At 40.9% G+C, this 21,807-nt stretch overlaps 1 protein-coding gene across 2 annotated transcripts in view; it reads left to right on the plus strand.

Annotated features, from left to right (window-relative positions):
* Positions 1–12,918: 12,918 nt before the first annotated feature.
* The window catches only part of LOC102223180 (ras-associated and pleckstrin homology domains-containing protein 1-like), a 67,092-nt gene continuing 58,203 nt past the window's right edge, over positions 12,919–21,807 (plus strand). For both annotated transcript variants that reach the window (XM_023336895.1, XM_023336897.1), the window contains exon 1: positions 12,919–13,143. The gene's annotated coding sequence lies outside the window, so the exon portion shown is untranslated. The remainder of the gene's footprint in view (positions 13,144–21,807) is intronic.

Here is a 21,807-nt window from a genome sequence, read left to right on the forward strand (position 1 = left end):
TCACATCATCAGCTTGCTTTGCTCTCTGTGGAAGGAGCAATGCTGTCTGAGAAGGAGCATCCTGCTTAAATAAAGATAAAATAAATAAACTGCTTTATTAAGCACTTTGCACATTGATATTGGATGACCCAGTCACAGGATAGACGATATCTTTTTTTTCTTTCAGGAATAAGGTTGCATCATAATCATGTGCTCTCTATGACGGGTTCAGAGGTACATAAAGGGTTAACAGTTATACAGAAAATGAATTTCCTTTTTTGGGTAATGTCAGAAGCTATGACTAATCTTCCTTCATGTTTAGTCAAATCACATCCCATGTACTTTAGAAATGTCTCAGGCACATTCGGTTTACTAAGAAATGGAGATAGGAAATTTTAATCTATGATAAAGGTGCTGATTCTGCTGCCATTTCAGAAAATACAATGTCTGCAACTTCTGCAAGAGCCTGAATGACATCTTCATCAACATTATCAGCACTGCTTACTAAATGTTCCACAATAGTTTAATACTCCAGGTTTTGAAGGCAGGTTCATGAGAAACCATTGTTTCCCTTTTTAGACCAGTTTTTAGTGCTTTTACTGCACCAGGATTGTTGCCGTTTGTCAGTTGGTGTTTATTTCTCAGCAATCATTTTGAAGTGATTTTCTATTTTGTATTTCTGCCAGAGTTGTCCTTCCTGTCATATTAGGTTTTTTCAGATGCGTTTATTACTATTTTTAGAATAGCATGCAAAGTAAAGAGGGCCAGACTTCCCTCTCCCCAGGCACTTGTTCCAGCTCCTCTTGGGGAATCCCTGGCCAGCTGAGAAACATAGTCCCTCCAGCGTGTCCTGGGTCTTCCCTGGGGCCTCCTGGTGGGACGTGCCTGGAACACCTCACCAGGGAGCCGTCCAGGAGGAATCCTAACCAGATTCCCGAGCCACCTCAACTTGCTCCTCTCGATGTGAAGGAGCAGTGGCTCTACTCTGAGTCCCTTCCATATGACTGACCATCTCAACCTATCTCTAAAGGAGAGCCCAGACACCCTACGAAGAAAACTCATTTCAGCTGCTTGTATCCATGACATCATTCTTTTGCTCATGAAGCTTCATAGATGAAGGTAGCAACTTAGACCGACCGGTAAATCGAGGGCTTCGCCTTTTGATTCAGCTCTCTCTTCACCACAACAGACCAGTGCAGCACTGCTTCAGTGCAGACGCTGCGCCAATCCGTCTGTCGATCTCCCGCTCCATGTTTCCCTCATTCATGAACAAGATCCCAAGATACTTAAACTCCTACACTTGGAGCAGGACATCCTCCTCGACCCAAAGAAGGCACTCTACCCTTTTCCGGTTCAAGACCACGGCCTCAGATTTGGAGGCACTGATCCTCATCCTGGCCGCTTCACACTCGACTACAAACTGCTCCAGTGAAAGTTGTAGATCACATCTTAAAGAAGCCAGTAGGACCACATCATCCGCACAAAGTGGAGATGTGATCCTAAGGCCACCAAAACGGATTCCCTCCATACCTTGGCTGCGCCTAGAATTTCTGTCCATAAAAGTTATGAACAGAATCGGTGACAACGGGCAGCCCTGGCGGAGTCAAAGACCTCACTGGAGTTTGACTCCGCCAAGGCTGCCCGGAAGCAAGCTCGACTTACTGCTGGCAATGCAGACCAGACTCTGGCACTGGTCATATAGGAACCTAACCTGTATCAAAGGGCCCGGTATCCTATACTGCCGGAGCACCCCTCACAGGGCCGCCTGAGGGACATGGTTGAATGCCTTCTCCATGTCCACAAAACACATGTCGACTGATTGGGCGAACTCCCAAGCACCCTCCAGGACCCTGCTGAGGGTCTAGAGCTGATCCAGTGTTCCATGACCAGACTGAAAACCACACTGCTCTTCCTGTATTCAAGGTTCAACTATTTGACAGATGATCCTCTCCAGTACCCCTGAATAGACCTCAGCAGTGAGGCTAAAGAGTGTGACCCATCTATAATTGGAGAACCCTCTGCTTTCCCCCTTTTTGAATAGGAGGACCACCACCCCAGTCTGCCAATCCAGAGGACCTGCCCCCAAGAGGATGCTTGTTCCTCTGTTGGAACAAAACTCAACCAACTCTACACCATCAAAAGCCTTAAGGAGCTCCGGGATAATCTCATCCACCCCCAGGGCCTTGCCACCAAGTAGCTCTTTAACCACATTGGCGTCCTCGTCCCCAGAGATTGGAGAGCCCGACCCAGAGTCCCCAGGCTCCACTTCCTCAAAGGAAGGCTTGTTGGTGGGATTAAGGAGGTCCTCAAAGTATCCTGCCTACCTGCCCACAACATCCTGAGTCGAGGTCAGCAGCACACCATCCCCACTATAAACAGGGTTGGTGCTGTACTGCTTCCCCCTCCTGAGATGCTTGATGGTGGACCAGAATCACTTTGAAGCCGTGCAGAAGTATTTCTCCATGACCTCTCTGAACTCCTCCTATGTCCAAGTTTTTGCCTCAGCAACCACCCGAGCAGTATGCCACTTGGGCTGCCGGTACCCATCAGGTGTTTCTGGTGTCCAACAGCCCAAAAGGGCACAATAGGATTCATTCTTCGGCCTGACAACATTCCTCACCAAAGGTGTTCACCAGAAGGTTTGAGGCCTTGATCAAGTCCAGTTAGAAGAACACCACTGCAATATATTTAGGTGTGTATTTGAGTCTTTATGTGTAACATTCACTGTTTAAATAAATAAGCAATTGATTCTTATTTTATTTTCTATTCTCACAATATACTTTTTTCATGCTGGAAAAAACCCGTTTTGAATATCAGAAGCCACAAATGTTGCCATTCATGCCATGACGAGAACAATAAATGACTGGCTGGGTATGAAAGTGTGTAAAAGGTTCAAACTAATTCCCTGATCATGTTGTGTGAAATCATTTTTTTCTTTTTTAAACAAATGTTTTGATTTGCTTTGTTTCTTCCACCTGGTTGTAAGGTCCCGTGCTTACTCACCAAACCATGATAACATCAGGAGCATATGAGATTCTGAAGTTCCTGGATTCATCGCAGCACTGAAACCAGCTCCACATACAGATACCGCGAGTATCTGATCACATTCTGCTGCAGCATAGTAAACCACCGTGAAACAATGACAGCAGCAGAAACATGCCACCGTTTCCAGGCCGACTGCCGACCGCGCCGCTGACTGTAACTTCAGTCAGCTCTGTGAAAACAGGGCTTAACCCCCACACCCAGAGTTTCCAGGCAAAACACACGAGTGACGTCTGCAGTGCAGTAAATGTCTCAACATCAGCACTTTCACAGACATCGCTCGCAGAATTAGCTGTTTTCCGCTCTCTGCAAGATATTGTTGCAGTAGAACTGAAAGGAATGCATGCGAGATGAAATTACAAAGATGATTGTTTCATACCAGAGGGATCAATGATGATGACTGGAGTGTTTCTTTTGAAGAACGGGCGTAAATTGAGACCTGACAATAGAACAGAAAAAATGACTTAAAAGCCAGTTCAGTTTTTAATGTGAATTTATAAAATTGTTATTTATTTTGTTTGTGTCTTTATGACTGAGAGGTCATCAAGGTCACTTTTAAGTTAGTTCACTACATGAGAAATGTGAGTCTATATTGAACAGGTGATCAATTTTTATTTTGGAATTTTTAAATGTATTTTTCAATTTAAGTGTAATAACATAGAAATAAAACGGTCAAATCCATATTTGAGTTGCTTTTGGAAGTTGGTGTATATGGATCTTGTGACTTCTGAATTAAGCTGAATAAAAATCATATCTTAATGATTTTGTGATATCAATAAACAAATTGTTATCATATCGTAAACAAACGGCTGATTTACATCCTTCTAAATAAGCTCCTTCTTGAAGATCTAAGATCTCCACTGCTTTAGGTTGAAACTTCAAAGTTATCAAAGAAGAATTTTTCTGCAAGAAACTACAGCACCCAATCAGCGCTCTGGATTACAATATCTACAAAGCCATGAATTAATTTTCTTTAGTTGCAATTACATTGAGTCAAAGATTTGACTTTCTTGGTAGCAAAACACCAATATTTTGTTTTGAATGAATTCTGGCTCCAGTTTTTTTTTTTTATAGATGATGTAAATAAAGTTGTCATTCGCATTAATGACTTTATTTATCATGCAAATGATTCAATCATCTAAACATCTGCTCCTTCTGCAGCACAAGACCTTCAGACTGAGCTGCAGTCAAAGAAAAGATTTTTAAATTCTCTGAATTTGGTTCTTAATGCCCAGAAAACAAATCTCATGTTTTCATCCAAAACTTTGTAAAATTTTGACAATCAAGAAATATTTCATTGAAAGGGTGACCTCCTGAAAGTTGGACATATGGAATGATGAAAAGCTTTCATTTAATATAATACAGATATTTTATGCGAGAAATTACTTTAAGAAGCTTACAATCAGAATTGGTTTTTATTCTATTAACAAACCTTATGGAAGTGTTTACATTTCTGTTGGGTTTTTTTTCACCTTTTGAAAATACCTGCAGTTCTTTAATAAATAAATAAATACCAGAAGATAAAACACAAGATTACCAAGTCAGAGGTTTAAAAGTCATATTATTTGTAACTTTGGGTATTTTGAGTTTTACATTTTGGCAGATTTGAGGAATACAGAAGATGGATATTTTTTTTTACACAATTCTATTAGGGCTGCAAATAAATGTAGAGATGTGATTTTTAAGTCAGAAGAAAATGTAGAAACTGAGAGGTTTTTGTGATTCTCACAGACTTGGACTCCACTGAGCCTCACATCGGGAAGCTAAAATTAGAGCCGCGTGACATCATCTAATTACATGTGACTTTTTGTCTCCTGCTCCCCCTGCATGAGTGTACCAACCACATCCTGATGACAGAACGGAGAAGAGCTTTGAACAGCAAACAGCAGGAAAACAGGCTGCTACATTCACAGCTCCTAAACTTTGACTAATTCATGCAGAAAACATGCAACACTGTTTTCTGAGTCACCCATTGAAATGGACTAGTGACCCAGTCCAGCTCTCATTGGTGGAGTTTCAATAGGATGTTGGACTCTAATATTAATTTTAAGCTTAATTTGTAATAATTTTATTCTAAACTCTTGTGAGAGTGGGACATGATGGAGGGTAAGAACACATGAAGGCCACTAGGTGGCGTTGAGCTTTTACTGGTCATCTTAAAACTAAAAGATTGCAGCTCTGAACCTCTGTTGGAGCTTTTTTGTTTGGAGTTTGCCTCTTTGTTTTTACTCTTCCTTCTGCCTTCGTTCTAAAAAGTCTTCCTGTTAGGGGCCCAACAAGGGGCCCATAGGAGTCTGTATGTATGACTTTAGATCTTTGTGTTGGCTCCTGTAAAGCAGGGGCACCCCACAGGTGATTCTCACCTCACAATGACTGACTGCTCACTCTGAACGTATACTTCTAAATAAAAGTATACGTTAGCATTGTATCACAGTGATACAATGCTAACGATGAATAATCAACAATATGGAACCAGGAGAAAAACAAAAAAACGTGTTTTTGTAATTTTCCAATTGTTTCTTTTGTCTTGTGATCTTGTGATGCGAAATGAGAACAAGTAGAAGTGAAACAAAAACTAAGGTAAGAAAATAAACACACAATAGAATATAAAATACAGTATATTTGAGCAAGTGAGTGGTTTAAAAGTTTCACTGTTTGTTGTTTTGGGTATTTTGAGTTTTAGGAGTTGGTAGATTTGAGGAGCACAGTAGGAAAATCATTATCATGGTAGTTGTTCTAATCATACTAATAATCAATCATTCAACCAATTAATCAGTCCATATAGTCAGAGCAGAGAGGACACACAGGATATGTCCAAAGTCCTCCAAACCCCATACCTAGGGCAGGTTACAACAGCAACTTAGGTTTAGATTTAGTGCTTTCTGTTGACCAGGCAACAGAAAAAGTGCCTGGAAGTTGGAAATAAAAGGACTGAATTGATCATGATGGTGGTCAACCTGTAGTTTGGAGGCTGTGATGATTGAACTTCAGCCCTGCTGAGCCACACACCAGACCAGTTGGATCCACAATGCTGGGTCCACTTCTGGAAGATTATCTGTGCAGAACATGGCTGCTTTGGATGATGACTTGGGAGCTGCCAGAAGCAGCTTAGTGCTTCCTGGAATGTGCTGAACTTTATGGTTTGTGAGCTAACTGCTGTTGATCGGGTTCTGTTGGGTTGACGGATACTCAGAATTTCTTGGACTTTTCCTTTGAAAGAACTCCAAGAAATTCAGTGAAATTGAAAGATTTGTCTGGTTTCCTCGGTCTGATGTTTCCCCATCAGACGTTTCAAGTTTTAAGGTTTCACACTAAGAACAACATTTTAATACAGTTCCCTTTAATGATCAGAACACCTTCACTTAAAGCAAAGTACAGATTTTCTTAGGACTGGTTGTAGATGTAAGCCTAATTTAGTGCAGAGTAAAAGTCATCATATTTTTCATTGTTTTCTGCAGACTTTGCATCATTTCCACTGTCTTAAACTATAATGTTTCCTGTTAGGAACAGAGAGATGTAATTCCCATGATGCTTTGCTCTACTTTACTTAAATGCTTTAACAAATAATGTGGAATTTAAGTGAAAAACAAACTGATCCATTAGGAAACAACACAGAGCTAAAAAGCAGCAGTAGTGACCTGGAACACGTGTACATATTGATGCTTTGTTGAATCAACTCCTGGTTCTGGTTCTGGTTCAGGTTCTGGTTCTGGTTCTGGTTCTGGTTCTGGTTCAGGTTAAGGTTAAGGTTCTGGTTCTGGTTCTGTTTGTCTTCATTTCACAGATTGAATCACAGAATCTGATGAACCTGAAATAAATGCAGCTGGTAATGCATGTTGCTGTTTCATAATTTGTTACTGTATTATGGTTTTTATGGCATAAAGTCCTTTAACTGCCTTTTCACTGAAATGTGCCATAGAAATAAACTTTAACTTCACCTTTAAAGTAGGATTTTCCTCACAGTCAGCTATAGTGTGTAGAACAGGTGGAATTAGTCTTAACTTAAAAATATGCCAACTCATTGCCTCAAAGTTGTTTTAGTCTTCATTAATTAACTGATTAACTATTCTAACGTGTTCACTGTTAGTGAATGAATCTTAAGTAAACTTAATGGATGTGTGTATATTCTAATTACATATAAACAACACCCAAAATGTATTTTTTAGTATATGTAAGTAACACGCATAGCTTTCTGAACACTTCTAAACGCTCCAAAAAATTTGTTCCAGTTTCTTTTGTTAATTTACAAATATTTGTACAGGAAATAAAGAAAGCAGCAACATTTAATTCATCTTTTTCCAGTTGAACTCCACACCCTCAGTCCGTACAGGGAGGAGCAGCTCCCTGACTGTGCGGTTCCCACAATGTCGAAAAGGTGTGGCTGTCTAACTGGAGAGTACATGAAGAGAACTGTTATGGTTTATGTACCAAACCAACACCCAGTTAAGGGTAATATGTAAGAAAGGCTTTGAAATTATTTATCATTGTCTCATTTATTTACAAACCCTAAAACCTGGCATTTTTTCAGAGCCACTCCAGGTCCCATCCTGGTACCTGAATCCCCTTTTCTTCACTGTGATGCATTTTTACAGAGCTGAGCCTGAGGAGAGTTTGCATCCTGCATGTGTTTCCCCTTGCAGCAGACTGCGCATGTAAACACCCTGCCGATTGCAGACAGAGTGCACAAGATCTCAGTCAGACTGAAAGTTGTGTTGGTTGAGATAATCTTTGGAGAGTTTCTACTGCCACTCCACTGACTCAGGCCGAGTGTCTGTGTTCCTACCCGAGCATCATGCAGCTGCTCCAGAGGTGATGAATCCACCATCACCATCCACTGGGCCCAGACGTCCTGCACAGAAGAAACTGTGATTCCTCTGCAGATCACGTTGAAACCAACAGCATCTCTGCAGATCCTCTGCAGCAGCAGCAGCAGCAGGGCACAGTGTGATCAGACAGTTATACTTCCTGGAAGAAGTTGTAATACTTTATTCTAAAACGCCATGCATTGACATATAAACACGTGTCTGAGTCCAACTGCACCATTCATTCTGAAATAATAGCACAGCTGCAGACACAACACTCTCTGCACACCCAAACAGGGTCAGAGGACAAGAAACCGCAGCATCACCCACACTCGTCACAGCTTTCACTGATCTGCAGCAGGAAGCTGCAGAGGCAGGAAATGAGGTAAGTAGTGTGTGCACCTCAGGGGGATCTGACCTGATGATGTCAAAGTGTTTTGACATGTGAGTGGTGGTTTTGGGGCGTTGGGGGCTGACAGTACAGGTAGGAGGAGGCAGCCAAAGCATTCTCAGATCTGTACCTGGAGGAGGTGATTTCCACAAGCTCTTTCCAAAGAAAGAAGAAGTGAAAGTTCAACAAAATGATATCAAAAATAAAGACTGACAAAAAGAGAGTGGGCAACATGAGGCAGATTACAGTCTGTACTGCTCATCTCCTACCTGGCTTTGCCTCCAGACAGCAGTCTGACCCTGCAGAGAGTTTCTAGTTCAAAGATTCAGTCTGCTTACAATTCCAGTGATTCAGTTCAGTTCAAATATCTTCTATTTATTTATCCTAAGGGAGAATTAAAGGGGCAGTGTCATGTGTTTTCCCGGCTCATAGTGCCATTTTACAGCACAATAAAGTAACTATGTCAACTTCATTTTTTATAAAATTGCTGTATATGTCAAACATGACTCAAAAGAAATTTGTCTTCGCAATTTGACACCTTAAAATTGAGCCACTGTCTCTTTAAGAAGCTCCTGCTCTCTCTGACACTCCGTCTTCAGGAAGTCATCACAACATTAACCCCTTAACAACATTTTTACCAGCTCTGGTCTGAGACGTAGCTGGTGTGGTGCGCAGTTCTACTAGGTGTTAGCTAATTGCTGCCGCTAGTCTGAAGGAGCTGAGTGAAAAGGCAGCGATTGATGAGAGTAGGTGTTTAGGCGCCTCTACATGGTTGCCACGGGAGATTCAAGGATTTCTCAAACATGTATGAAAGAATCAAGGTACCCTTGAATCTCCCGTGGCAAGGATGTAAAACGTACATAATGCTGCCTCTTTTAAATGTGAAGTTACATCATTCAGGTATCTTCAAAGCATCGTTGCAAAAGGTGTTGCTGCTGGCAGGAAGGATCTCAGTGAATCTAAAGAAACCTCTGACTGGACAGACTGTTGCTGCCATAACATGCTAACAGCTCAATATCCAAACAGCTAAGACAATATTTCACAGTGACACCATCAGCTCTGAGCATCTTCCGCTTCAATCACCTCCACATCAGGATGCTCCATCACAATGCTGCTTGCTTTTTCACCATTTAACTGTATTTAATTCCTCGCACATTTCGGTGCCTCGGGAGGATAAATCCATTTCACCACTAGGGGTGAAAACAAGAAAAAGATTGCTCTGTGCAGATGAATCTCAGAGAAATCGTTTACATCGACAGAAGGAAATATTTAGTTGAATTAAAATACACAAAGAATCCTGGCCGGACTTTAGAGGGCAAGTGACTCTTCTTTTTAGTCATTTTATTTGATTTCTTTGTCTTAACAGTAAAACTAAGATCTGAAGGATTGGTTAAAAGTGGGGGGAAAGCTTCAGGTTGAGACAGCGTCTGAGACGAGGTGAAAAAGGAGAAATACAGGATGCAGAAAAAAAAAGATGTTTAATGATGAAAATAAGTCAAACAGAAAACGACTGGGTGGAAAAACTCAATTCCTTTTTCCATCAGCGATCTGTTGTAAGCGAGCAGGGGATGTCCCGCTGCTGCACGCAGCTTGAACCTAGAGGTTTTACACACACACACACACGCGCGCGCACCCACACACACACACACACACACACGCACGCACACAAACAATTGCAGCTTTTATCAAGTCTCTCTTCTTTCCTCCTCTGTGGAAATATTAAGACCTAAAAAACAAAAAAAAGTTATTATTTTAAGTTTATTTACTGATTCAGTTTTTCATTAGACATGTGAGTGATTAGTGTTGCTGGTTTGAAGGTAACACGTTTGGCTGCAGAGGCAGGACTGATAATTGCAGTTTGGTTCAACAGTAAACTTCCAAAAATCTCCACTATGGTGACCTTCTGTCATGTTGCGACCATTAAAAGGATTCATTAAACAAGAGTTTTGAAGGGGTAGGAAAACGATGCCTCACTTTACAAAATAAAATGAGACATCATCTTTAAATAACGATGTTTCATCTTACCATATAAGACCAGATCATGGTATAAAAAAATGGGAAAATGTGTGATTTGTATTCAACTATCAACTCCTATATAAAATAATGACCTGTTTTCAGAGTAGTAAACAGCCAGCAGGGAGAATATTGTGAAACATAAAGAGTGGCAGCTTCACGCTGTTTCCTTCAACAGGGAAAAGGAAACGAGAAGATGAAGGAACTTAAACCTGTTAGAGGATCCAGAACAACGACCAGAGACCCTGTAGAATGGTTCAGGTATAATAATAATAATAATAATAATAATAATAATAATAATAATAATAATAATAATAATTTTTATTTATAATGCCCTTTATGTCTCGAGATCTTAAAGGACTACACAAGACAACAATGGATAAGAATTAATAGATAAAAGAGATTAAAACCAATATCTAAAGTTAACCATACATTTTGATAAAAAAGAAATGTCTTAAGGCCTTTTGTGAAACAGTCAGTGGATTATAGCAACCATCTCTCAGATGGAGATGTGTCTAACTGCAAATAGGACTTCTGGGCCAGGAGTGGTTTTTTTGAGGAGTGGTTTGATTATGGCTTTCTTTAAGATGAACCAGATTGCCTTCATCTTCCGAAGCAAATTGGTAAACAGGGAGCTGAGTGGCTGAAGGTGACTCCTCTGGTCCTGCAGTAAATCCACAGCTTCATCTGGAGATGAACGCTGTGTGAAAAGATGCTGGAGGTTTACTGGTAAAAGTTTTGTTTTGATGATTTTAGATGTTGCAGATATCGGGTTTACTCTTGGATAGACTGCATGATGATGGCAACTCCATAGATCAAAGCAGATCCATGTGTTAGAATGGCCCAGTTAAAGTTCATACCTAAATTTAATTGGGAATCTGTGACATAATTTTAACATATCTGTTCCAAACAATCTGACTAAACCTGAGAAAGAAAAACAAATAAAAATCTAACTTTGACTCATTCTTTTTTTTCTATCATATAAAATCCCATCAAAATAAAGGGAAGTGTGTGAACTGTGACGTAATGTAAAAATGTGCAAGGACAATGTGCATACATGATTAGTTCACCACAAGGACTGCAACTGCTGCAGCCTGCTCTAAAATACCCTGAGTAAATAATAAAAATAATTTAATCCACTAACTAGTACTGTAACTGCAGTAGCAGCTGTTTGAACACAAGCAGTTGTAATGCTTTTACAAGCCACTAGAGGACAGGCTTTCATGAAATATACATTTGAAAACGGATCAGATGCTGATCCTCGTATCTTCTACACTATGAATAGAATAGAATAGAATAGAATAGAATAGAATAAAACAAGTGAGCCAATCGGGGCTGATTGGCTGAGACCAATTTCTGGGTTGGGCAGGACGGGAAACGAGGCAGTTTTTGGGATCAGGACTGGAAATAAAAACCTGTAAAGTGAGAGTCCAGAACTGAGGAAGTTAAACATCTTTAGTTTCACTATAAAATATCAACAACAACAAAAAAGAGCGAGAGAGAAAGACAGATGAAGTAACAAAACACTTCAGAATTCACAAAGTTTTACGCTACTGAAAAATATAAATTTTATTTTTGCTGGTTTGTTTTTGCACTCAGAGAAGTGATTTCCATAACTAGAGCCACTTTTGTTAACACCTAATGCGATTTCCTTGCGATTCCAACCGAAGCTTTGTAGCTTTATTTTATTTACACTTTTCTAAAGCTGACATTTCTAATAATTCTTCATTAGTAGCATGACTTTCTGTTTTTCTGGTGTGAAAACATGATGTGACCCTGACCACCCATTTGGATTAGGAGCTGTATTCACATGGCTTCTACACACACACACACACACACACACACACACACACACACACCCACACACACACACACACACGCACACACACACGCCCCCCCCCCCACACACACACACACGCACACACCCACACAGACACACACACACACACACACACCGTAAGCAGGATGGTGAGGGAGTTAAAAACAAAAAAACAATAACCTACCGATATTTCTGTATCAGAAGATGTTTGGGTGGGATGCAACAAAAAGGTTTTTCTCTTCATGTCTTGTGACATAGAAATACTGTATGCACTATAGCTGGATTACCTCTGCTGGGAGTGTAATCTGGTGGATTGAGAATCAGATGGAGAATTTTGACAGCAAACAGTCCAGGGGGATTAGGCCCATTGTAGAGGGAGAATAGAGAGTACATTTCTGCCAAAAATCTACAAGAAAATCTGCCAAAAATAAATAAAAAAACAAGGAAATTTCTGAGTTTGTAAATTTTCCACTCTTGAAATACAAAATTTCCAAAAGTGCAAAATATTTGACATTTGAAACTCATTTGAAAAAAGAATTTTTCTAGAAAATTTCTAAGAGCTTTCGGCTGAGATGTACTCTTTTTTTTATATCTACAATGGCCCTAATTCACTCGTGGGTTTGGCAAAGCAAAGTGTTGAGTACAGTAGAGGACCGATGATGCTGTGGGTCTCAAAGGCATCATGAACATGGAAATTAAACAAGTAAAGTTTTTCCCCGCTGAATACAATTGGTTGGCATTTTTCTAAATGTTTCTGTACGCTGCAGCACTAAAACAAAGTCATTATAAGAATTTTTTTTTTTTTTGCTCATTGGTACCAGGGTCCAGCCTTTATTTTGGTGGTCTAAAGCGGAAGCTGTCCGCTTGCCTTTGTTCAGCTTGTAGCATCTCAGAGGATCCAGTGTGGCTGGCAGCAGGCAGAGGGGGGAATCGGCACAATCTGGGATCTATCTGGGAAAAAGGGAAGTCGGTGAGAGAACCGGCTCCAATCCCCGGCGGAAACTCGACCAACACTCCGCGGAGACTTCTGCTGCGTTTCCCCGCGGCTGGCTGCACCCTTTCCTCCCAGGAATCTCCTTGGGATCTGGATCCGCTCAGTAAGTAGCTCCGCTGCCCCTTACCTCAATATCCCAGCACATCGGCCGGGATTTGTAGGCTTTCTCTGCTCCTGCTTCTCCTTCCTGTGGAACAAACTGCAGCTGGAGCGCTGCAGAGCTGCATTGTGCTGCGAACACATAGAGAATCATCTTAATTAGCATCCGCCGCAATAAAAGCCAATTAATGCCGCGGGGCGGCTGCATGTGAATGCAGGGGAAGGACGGGGAGGGGGACGGAGAAAAGGCTGCCATTCACTTCAGCTGATTTAATGTGTCTCAGTTGCGGCTGCAGATGCGGACGCACAGGCCTGATTGCTGCCTGGGAACACTGTTGTTCACTAGGTGTGTGTGTGTGTGTGTGTGTGTGTGTGTGTGTGTGTGTGTGTGTGTGTGTGTGTGTGTGTGTGTGTGTGTGTGTGTGTGGAGGGGGCTCTGCATTGGGGCCTACGGATGGGCTCCCTCCCGGCCTGGAGGCGCAGGTTCGCCGGGGAGATGCAGCCGGCTGACAGAGGCCGGGCTGGCTGACACAAGTAAGGCGTGGCGTCCTGGCAGCATTACGCACAAACACACACACACACACACACACACACACACACACACACACACACACACACACACACACACACACACACACGGGCGTGTTCGTCCCGCAGCTGGCTCACAAATCACTTTTAACATGCCCAGTCCTATCAGGTCCTGTTAGTTGCTCAGTTGTGCGGCCGGTGGTTTTGATGGTCAGTGTTGGTCCCAGAACTCTTTTAAAATGCAGCCTCATCAGGCATGCAGGCCGTCCATCTGTCTGTCCAGGTGTCTCCTGCTTCAGGAGGCAATCATCACCATGAATAAGAAATTGATTAGCCATAACATGGAAGACCATCTTTCCTGAAGCCGGCCTTCATAAAGTGATGCAGAGGACGGGTTAGAGGGACACAAGGACAATATGCAGTAATAAGCTCAAACTTTAGAGATATTTCTGTGAAAACTACAAACCTTCCCCATCTTTTAATGTTTATGTTTTTATTGTCTTACAAATATTAAAGGCTTTGTTCTCACATCACATATTGTGTTAGTGAGGGTATCTTAAAAAAAAGGATTGAAAATGTTACTGTTGTATTTTCACAATCAGAATAAAGGCATATTAATGCCAAACTGCATTCTGAACTACGTTTATAATTCTGTAGAATTATCCAACTCAGGATTGATTAGTCTGTTGCTACAGCTTCCTAACTTTAGCTAGCAATTCACAGTTTTCTTCAATGGACTTGCATTTATGATATTGTTTGGTGTTATGGTAAAAAATGACCTGTTATGATAATAATTTTGATTTATTGTGACAACGATGCACAATAAATCGTTGTGGCCTGCTTGTTTCAAGCCCCCGCACTCAAAACTGGTTGTGTTGTCAGGATTGTTATTTTTACTGTTTTCTCCACTGTTTGTTCCATGAGAGCGTCAGTAGATTGAAAAATATTACAATATGTTGTTACTGTTGGCACCTTAGTGATAAGAATCACAATTTTTCTGTTACTCCCTGGTGTCCAGAAGAAGCCTGTTTTAAAGTGGGTTTGTTTCTTTAAGAGCAGTATTTGTGTTTGAGGGGTTTTGACTGCAGTGACAGTTGCTTGAAAGAAGCTTTAAATGCATCTTTTAATCATATTTAGTCACAATAATACAAAATATTGTGATAAAATCTTTATTTCATATTCCCCATCCTTATTTCAGGCCACTAGTATTGTGTTGGAAACTTCATTGTTTTTGCAATGACTAAATTATCAAGGTAGGCCTTTTGGATTTTGAACCATAGATGATGAAACATGGACGAGACTCATAGAACATCTTGGGAACAGAGGAGGCTAGTCATTGTATTGAAGTAATGAAGACTTCTCCAGTCTTTATGTACCAGAGTGTTGCTAGGCCAGCATCTTCACAGCTACCTCCTTCATTGTTTCCTTACTGTGGGTTGCAACAATTATGTTACCTGCAGCTTCACAGGGTTCCTGATGGGGGATTGTCTTTCTGTGCTGCTGTCTGTAGCCCTGCCCAGTGAAGTTGAAACGTGATCATTTTGACAGTGTTGAGATGACCCAGCTCTGTAACACGCTCAGTAAATTGGGGCAGAACTGAGTTCCTCCTGCTGATTCTGCTTTGGGTTAAATGGAGTATAAAAATCCCTCCTGGCCTACTTCTACAACTGGCTGATTAAATCTGCGCCAAGCCTGTCAATTGATCTGTAGCTTCCATTTAATACCACTTCAACTGTTTGGTGCAATCTTTGCATTTTTTTGTTTGTTTTGTTTTGTTTCTCTTTTTTTATTCTGATGCTCTGAATAGCTTCTCGTTTCCAAGCAATCTGCTTCAAGATCCTAACACACCGTAGTGTTTGTGGTTCTCTACTAGTTATCTTTTGGAACTGTAATAAATGGCACAAACTGTTCAACTGCCTTGAAAGGCTTATGATCTAATGTTAGTACTGCTGGTAATTTCCACGCATTAAGTGGCTGCAGCGATTAATTTTTGGGAAGACTTTGGGAGACTGGCAATCCACAGCATGAATCGTATTTATCTCAGCCACTGTCCCTTTGTGCTCTGCCATGAGAGAGGGTGACTGAACCCACCATGTCATGTCTGCATGTGTGCAGTTAATAGTAGTCACCCCAGTAGCCATGGTTCAATAATTTTTTATTCGCATTTTGAAGTATTGCATTAGAAAACATGTGAACATGAAGACAGAGCCTTCTTGAAGCAAAATGCCAGTAACTGTTCCACTGTGCAGTTCTTTGCCACAGTTCAAAAAACCTTTTCCACCATTTTATGATACAGAAAAAGTTCATCAGTGTTAGTTTAATCACGCCATAACCTCCTCTAACTCCAACTCCACCTCAGTGGAGCCAGAAAGATGAGCCAGACCAAATGTCATTTCAAGTGGAGCGATTAACCCAGAGAGTAGAAGAAGAAGAAATCCCAGATTAGAGCTGAGGTTAAGTCAGATTGGACCCGAGATGCTTCCTCTGTCCAGTCTTTCTTTGGCAGATGCTGCACCAATCCGACTGAAGAGCCGATGAAGCCACTGATTGGATTTTATAGCAGCTGGGACCTTTTAAACCCAACTCAGACCAACACTTCAACCCAGCTATCGAGGAAGGACTTTGAACATTCCTGGCATCTCCAAATATCTGACATATGCCAGTTAGATCTGTTGGCTCTGCCTCATCCAGCAAACCTTAGATGGCGTAGTGGAGTCTTTGAATGACACAAGGCCAGACTAAGGTAGCATTAATCAACTGTTAAATGAAGCTGATAATTAAGACCTTCTAATTTCTAGAATTATTCTCTAGAACATTCATCATAGATAGATGTCATAACCTAAGTTATAAGATGTTGTTGGTCTCCGACCAGTCAAGGCTTCCAAACTGAAATCTGGCATTGTGATTTTGTTTCCCCTACATTATGGTGTTTTTAAAAGAAACATCTTACAAATATTTTTCATAGTATAGATGACTGTGGTCTAAATATTCTACTGAACTGGATTATCTGCAGCCTTTGGCAATAAAAACATCACTTTCCATTAGAGCAGCATTGATCAGTGAGAGTCTGGTCCAGTTTAGGCTTTTCTGTGTTGTTTTTTGTCTTGACTGCAGGCTTTGTAAGCTACTTTTAAATAATAGAATCATGTTTACTTCAGAACAGCTTGTTGCATCATGCTCACTTCCACTCAGCCTTTAGTTTAGCTATAAAACAGACTTTTAGCACTAAAGTAACACAAGCTCCAGTTTTGTAGATGTCAGATATTCACTTTGACCTTTAGTCCTCCTACTCCTTATTTCAGTGTTGTGCATTTTGGTCACTCACAAATCCTCCCTTCATCCCATCCTTCATCGCTCCACCTGCAGGAACTCTACTCCTGGTAGATTCAAGGTATCTTCAACTCTAAATTTTTTTTACATATTTGTTAAAACTGTCACCATGTTGTGACAGAATGTTATGAGCCAGATAATCTGTGAAACGATCGATCTCCTCCACCTCGTTCCTGAGCTATTATTGCAGTCTAAAGAAATGCACCATTCCTGATCAAAAACGACCAATCAGAGCCAGGAGGCAGGTCTTGGTGCTGTCAGTCATCCTTATGACCGCGTGGCTAAATGTGCTAATGGCAGAAAAAACAACTTACTGTTAAGAAAACTGTTTATCTGTCACCATCGGTGGCTACGCTAACTAGCCTCAGCATTCATAACAGGCTGTGCTAGCTGGAGCAGCGCCACACAGAGGAGTGATTGACAGACCCTCCTCCTGGCTCTGATTGGTCATTTCTAGTTAGAACTGGGAGAAGGCAGAGGAGCTTGATTCTTTTTTCAGAAATTAGCTATCTTATACTAAACAGTCATGACAGTTTGAACAAATGTGTAAAACAAAAAAAATCTTTTTTTTTTTATGTAAAAGTTACACAGTTCAGCTTTATCCTCAGCCTGTTTCTGTTTGGGTTCTCTGTTTGGTGCTGAACCACTGGAATGGATCCATGTCTGCTGTGGGAATCTTTATTTTAATCATCTGGGGAGGCCTGCAGAGAAACAAAGACTGCAGACATCTTGTAAACATCAACCTCCATCTCTATCAGCTGGGCTCTTCTAATTTCTCCACATTATCACTGATGGCAAGAACAGGTCAAACCAGGCCAGGGACTTATGTATTTGTTGTTGTTGGGTGTTTTTTTCCCCCTCTCCCTGTCTGTCTATCTCCCACTAAGTGTATGGAAAATTCATCCTCCTTCTCACAGGAAATTCCTTGTTGTCCCAAGGGTGAGACAGAGGGCGGGTGTGAGAGAGCAGATCTTCTGCAGAGGGACACTTAGGTTTGCTCTCATACATTTTTAGTTTTTCCTCTGTGCTTAAGCTGTTTAGCAGCTCTACAGACACGAGGCTTTAAGTTGTTTTGGCCTTTTAAAGACATTTACGACTCGATGTTTGAGGAGCACAGAATGTCTCTGTATTGCATCAGACACCTCTCCTGCCTGACTTTCTAAAGTTCAAATTTCCAGCGCTTTTATTTTAGGTTGAAAACCAGTTTTCACCCAGAAATGAGCTCAATACAGCAGCGCTGTGGAGAGGTGCAGAGCTGCTTTGCTGTGTCAGGGCTAAGCCAGCAGAGACAGCATAACATTAACCAGCAACAAGACTGCAGACGCTACAGGCTGACGGTCTGGTCCTCCACAACACAGCAGAGCATGATGGACGGCAGGACACGAGCGAGGAGTCTAAAACAAAGTCTGCACCATGTTCCTCAACTTGTTGGAAGAGATGAAGACGGAAAGCCAGTAAGAGAAACTCTGAAGCAAACGCCCCAACATGCTGCAACAAGAAACCCAACCTCACTAAGCTGTGATGTAGGTTCAGAGCTCTGGAACTACAGTTAGGGAAACTTGCACGCAAATTTTGCTGGACAATAAATTGCCCCAGTAATTATTGCGCTAAACAATAATATTGTTGTTATTCCGGAACATTTTCTAGTAATATATTGCTAATTAGCATGATAATTCAAGTTTGCCCTCTAAGAGACTAATAAAGTTTAATTCTGTAAAGAACACTGGAACTGGAATACATTTTAAATATATAATCAAAATAAAACACAACAACAAAAAACAATGAATAAAATGAAAATTAAAAAGCCACACACAACCAAAGCAGAAAATAAAATGGATCATGACATCTCTGTAAACAAAATTACCCTTAAAAAATATCAATCATCAGAATGGATCAAGCTCTTTCTTAATTTATCATGCAATTAGGTGTTGGTTATCTCCAGCAATGTGAGGAAATTCAAAACTCATTTTTCAAATCTTGACTTTATTGATTTACGCACAAACGTTGTCCAAACCAATCTGAACCACAACACACACCTGCTCCGGGTCCATTTCAGTAGCATTTTAATCATCTGACTGAAGAACAAACCCAAACAAGTAACTAATGCACTTGTGGTGTGTGTGTGTGTGTGTTTCCTCTCTTTTAATATTATTAATTGGGGTTCAATATGACTCGAGTACACTGTGAGCCCTGCCTTTTCACGGTTCATTATTTGCAGTAGATTCACCTGTTTGCAGATTTATTTTCGGAACGTAACTCAAAATTATCCGTGGAAAACCCATCTGCTTGCAGATATATGTCATTGACCATATTAAAAATATTGCAGAGAAAATGCAGTTTAGGAAGATGAGTTACCAAGCTGCAATGCTACTTGGCACTCTAATGTCTGATGTTTGCAAAGCAGCCAATACAGGAGCATCATTTATTTTCCTTGGTGCTTATTAGCTGTCTGCCCAAGAGCAGAAATAAGGAAGTCTGTGGAGGTTAGCTTCTGTGGTAGAGCTAAGACAACTACCATTGTGCGTATTAATGTGTATATATGCACAATAGTTTTTTCTTTCTTTCTTCACATAACTGAAAAAAGACAGACGAAAACACACACTTTAATCTCCCAGGGCAACCATTCAGTTGTGCAAAGCACCTGGGTGGACATGCACTTTCTCTGAGCTGCAGTTTCCAAGCTTCTGAGCTTCTGCCTCACAGAGCTGCCCTCCCTCACAACTCTCCCACTCAGCTCCTTCAGACTAGCCAGCACCAATTAGCAAACACCTTGTGGAACATCTGAGTTCATTATAGGAGCTACTTCTCAGTGCAGCGCTGGTAAAAATGTTGTTAAAGTGTTAATAGAGAAGCCATGTTGAGATGACGTCCTGAAGGCGGAGTGTCAGAAATAGCAGGAGTTCCTTAAAGAGACAGTGTCAAATTGCAAGGTCAAATTTCTCTTAAGTCATGTTGTATACATACAGCAATTTTCTACCAAAAAGTTAAGGTGACATAGTTACTTGATTGTGCTATAAAGTGGCACCGTGTGCCTAGAAAAAACATAATACTACCCCATTAGAAAATATAAAAACTAATTAGGTTCCATCTATCTTCCATATGTGGCACGTTAATGTTTTTATGCGTTTTCTGCTAGGATCCAGAGATTCACCTGTAGGCCACATATTAAAATACATAATCACAAATATTTGACTTCATCAGGATCATTTAGTCCCCTCTATAAACACTCAACATACATGTCTGATCTTCTCATTGTTTTCATCCATTTCATAAAGTGAATGGTGGCCTACCTGTCAGGGGTTAATCCCTCCTGAATGACATCATCTTTCGCTCCACCCGCCCTCTGCTGACACAGACACATCACATCTGGGGGCCATATTTGTTATGAAAGTTGTAAATCTCATCACTTCCTCTGCTGTTTCTGTCACAGATAGTTATTAGAAAGAGTTAAGTAGCTCATTAATAACATCAATAAAACGACTGCTACAATCAGCTGTAAATAAATGAACTGACAGGGAATCATGTTGTTCCTTCCAGAGGCAGAAATGATTTCCAGACATTAAAACTTCTCCAACCTTAACTGTAGACCTGAGGCACCAGTCGGTTTATGACCTTTTAAGTGGATCCTGAGCTCAGCTGGTTGATTTTTTTTTTTCCTTGCCAGTAAAATCAACTTTAAAGTGCGACTATTCTTAATGCTCTTGCTACATGTATCCTTTCAAATGCTCAAATGCAAGAACATGACTTTGTGTTGAATTTTTGACTAAATCTTTTAGCTGATTTTAGCACCAATTTGTTTTCTGGTACGTAAAGAAGCAAAGCCCCTCAAACAACTCACCAAGGTGGTCAAGTTCTCGCATATTTTGCAGAAAAGCACATTTGTTTATTTCCCTCTTTTGCTTCGTACTTTTTGGAGGTAGGCTAAAATTTCAAAGCAAAATCAGGTGTTTAATTATCTTGGAGTGCCGCATAATCCAGTTCTGAACACACGAGAACCATGAAGTGAAAATCAAAGTAAAATCAACGAACCCAAGTATTAAAATGCGCCAGACAGCTCGGTGTTATTTAAAGACGTCAGAAGTTGTGAACTAGACGCAGGGCCACTGGGTCTCGCGTTGGGCAGAAGCTCCAGGAAAAATGGTGCAAGTCAATTTAACATACCCTGAAGTGATGGAAACTGCCACAGAGTGTGTGTGTGTGTGTGTGTATCCTGATAACAGCTAATGGTTTTTCTACTGTTTGCTGTTGAAACAGGCAGCTGTATGCGATGACTCAGCCTTTGCATGTGTGTTTGTGCTTGTATTTCACTACCATACACACACACACACACACGCACATAGGCACGCATCCACATTGACATAAAAACACTGGATTAATGGAGAACCCAGATGAGGTAAGAGTACTCCAGTTTCCCCCTTAGCTTAAGCTCAGAAAACAATGACAGCTCACTTTCAGTGTTTCACTGTGTTGATGCAGTTTTTACAAATGCATTTTATGCACAACTGCAAACCTTACCAACCCTGCAGGGTTCCTGGTTTTGATGCCAGGCATTGACGTTCCATACTTGTATTGCTTTCCAGTAGCCTGGCAGCAGCTGTTACTTTCATGTCTGATCATGTTACTTCAAAGGTTGTACCAACAGTCTTATTAGTTTGGATCTTGTAACATGAGTGCATTACTTTTAACATGGCATCACACTGCAGCCCAGAGACAAATCCCCAAAACTAATAATTGGATGTTGGCCAAATTATCAGCTTTTGTAATTAGACACTCAATCAGGGATCAGCAGAGAATCAGCAAAATATGTAAT

Source organism: Xiphophorus maculatus, chromosome 7 (assembly GCF_002775205.1).
Source record: "Xiphophorus maculatus strain JP 163 A chromosome 7, X_maculatus-5.0-male, whole genome shotgun sequence".
NCBI lineage: Eukaryota > Metazoa > Chordata > Actinopteri > Cyprinodontiformes > Poeciliidae > Xiphophorus > Xiphophorus maculatus.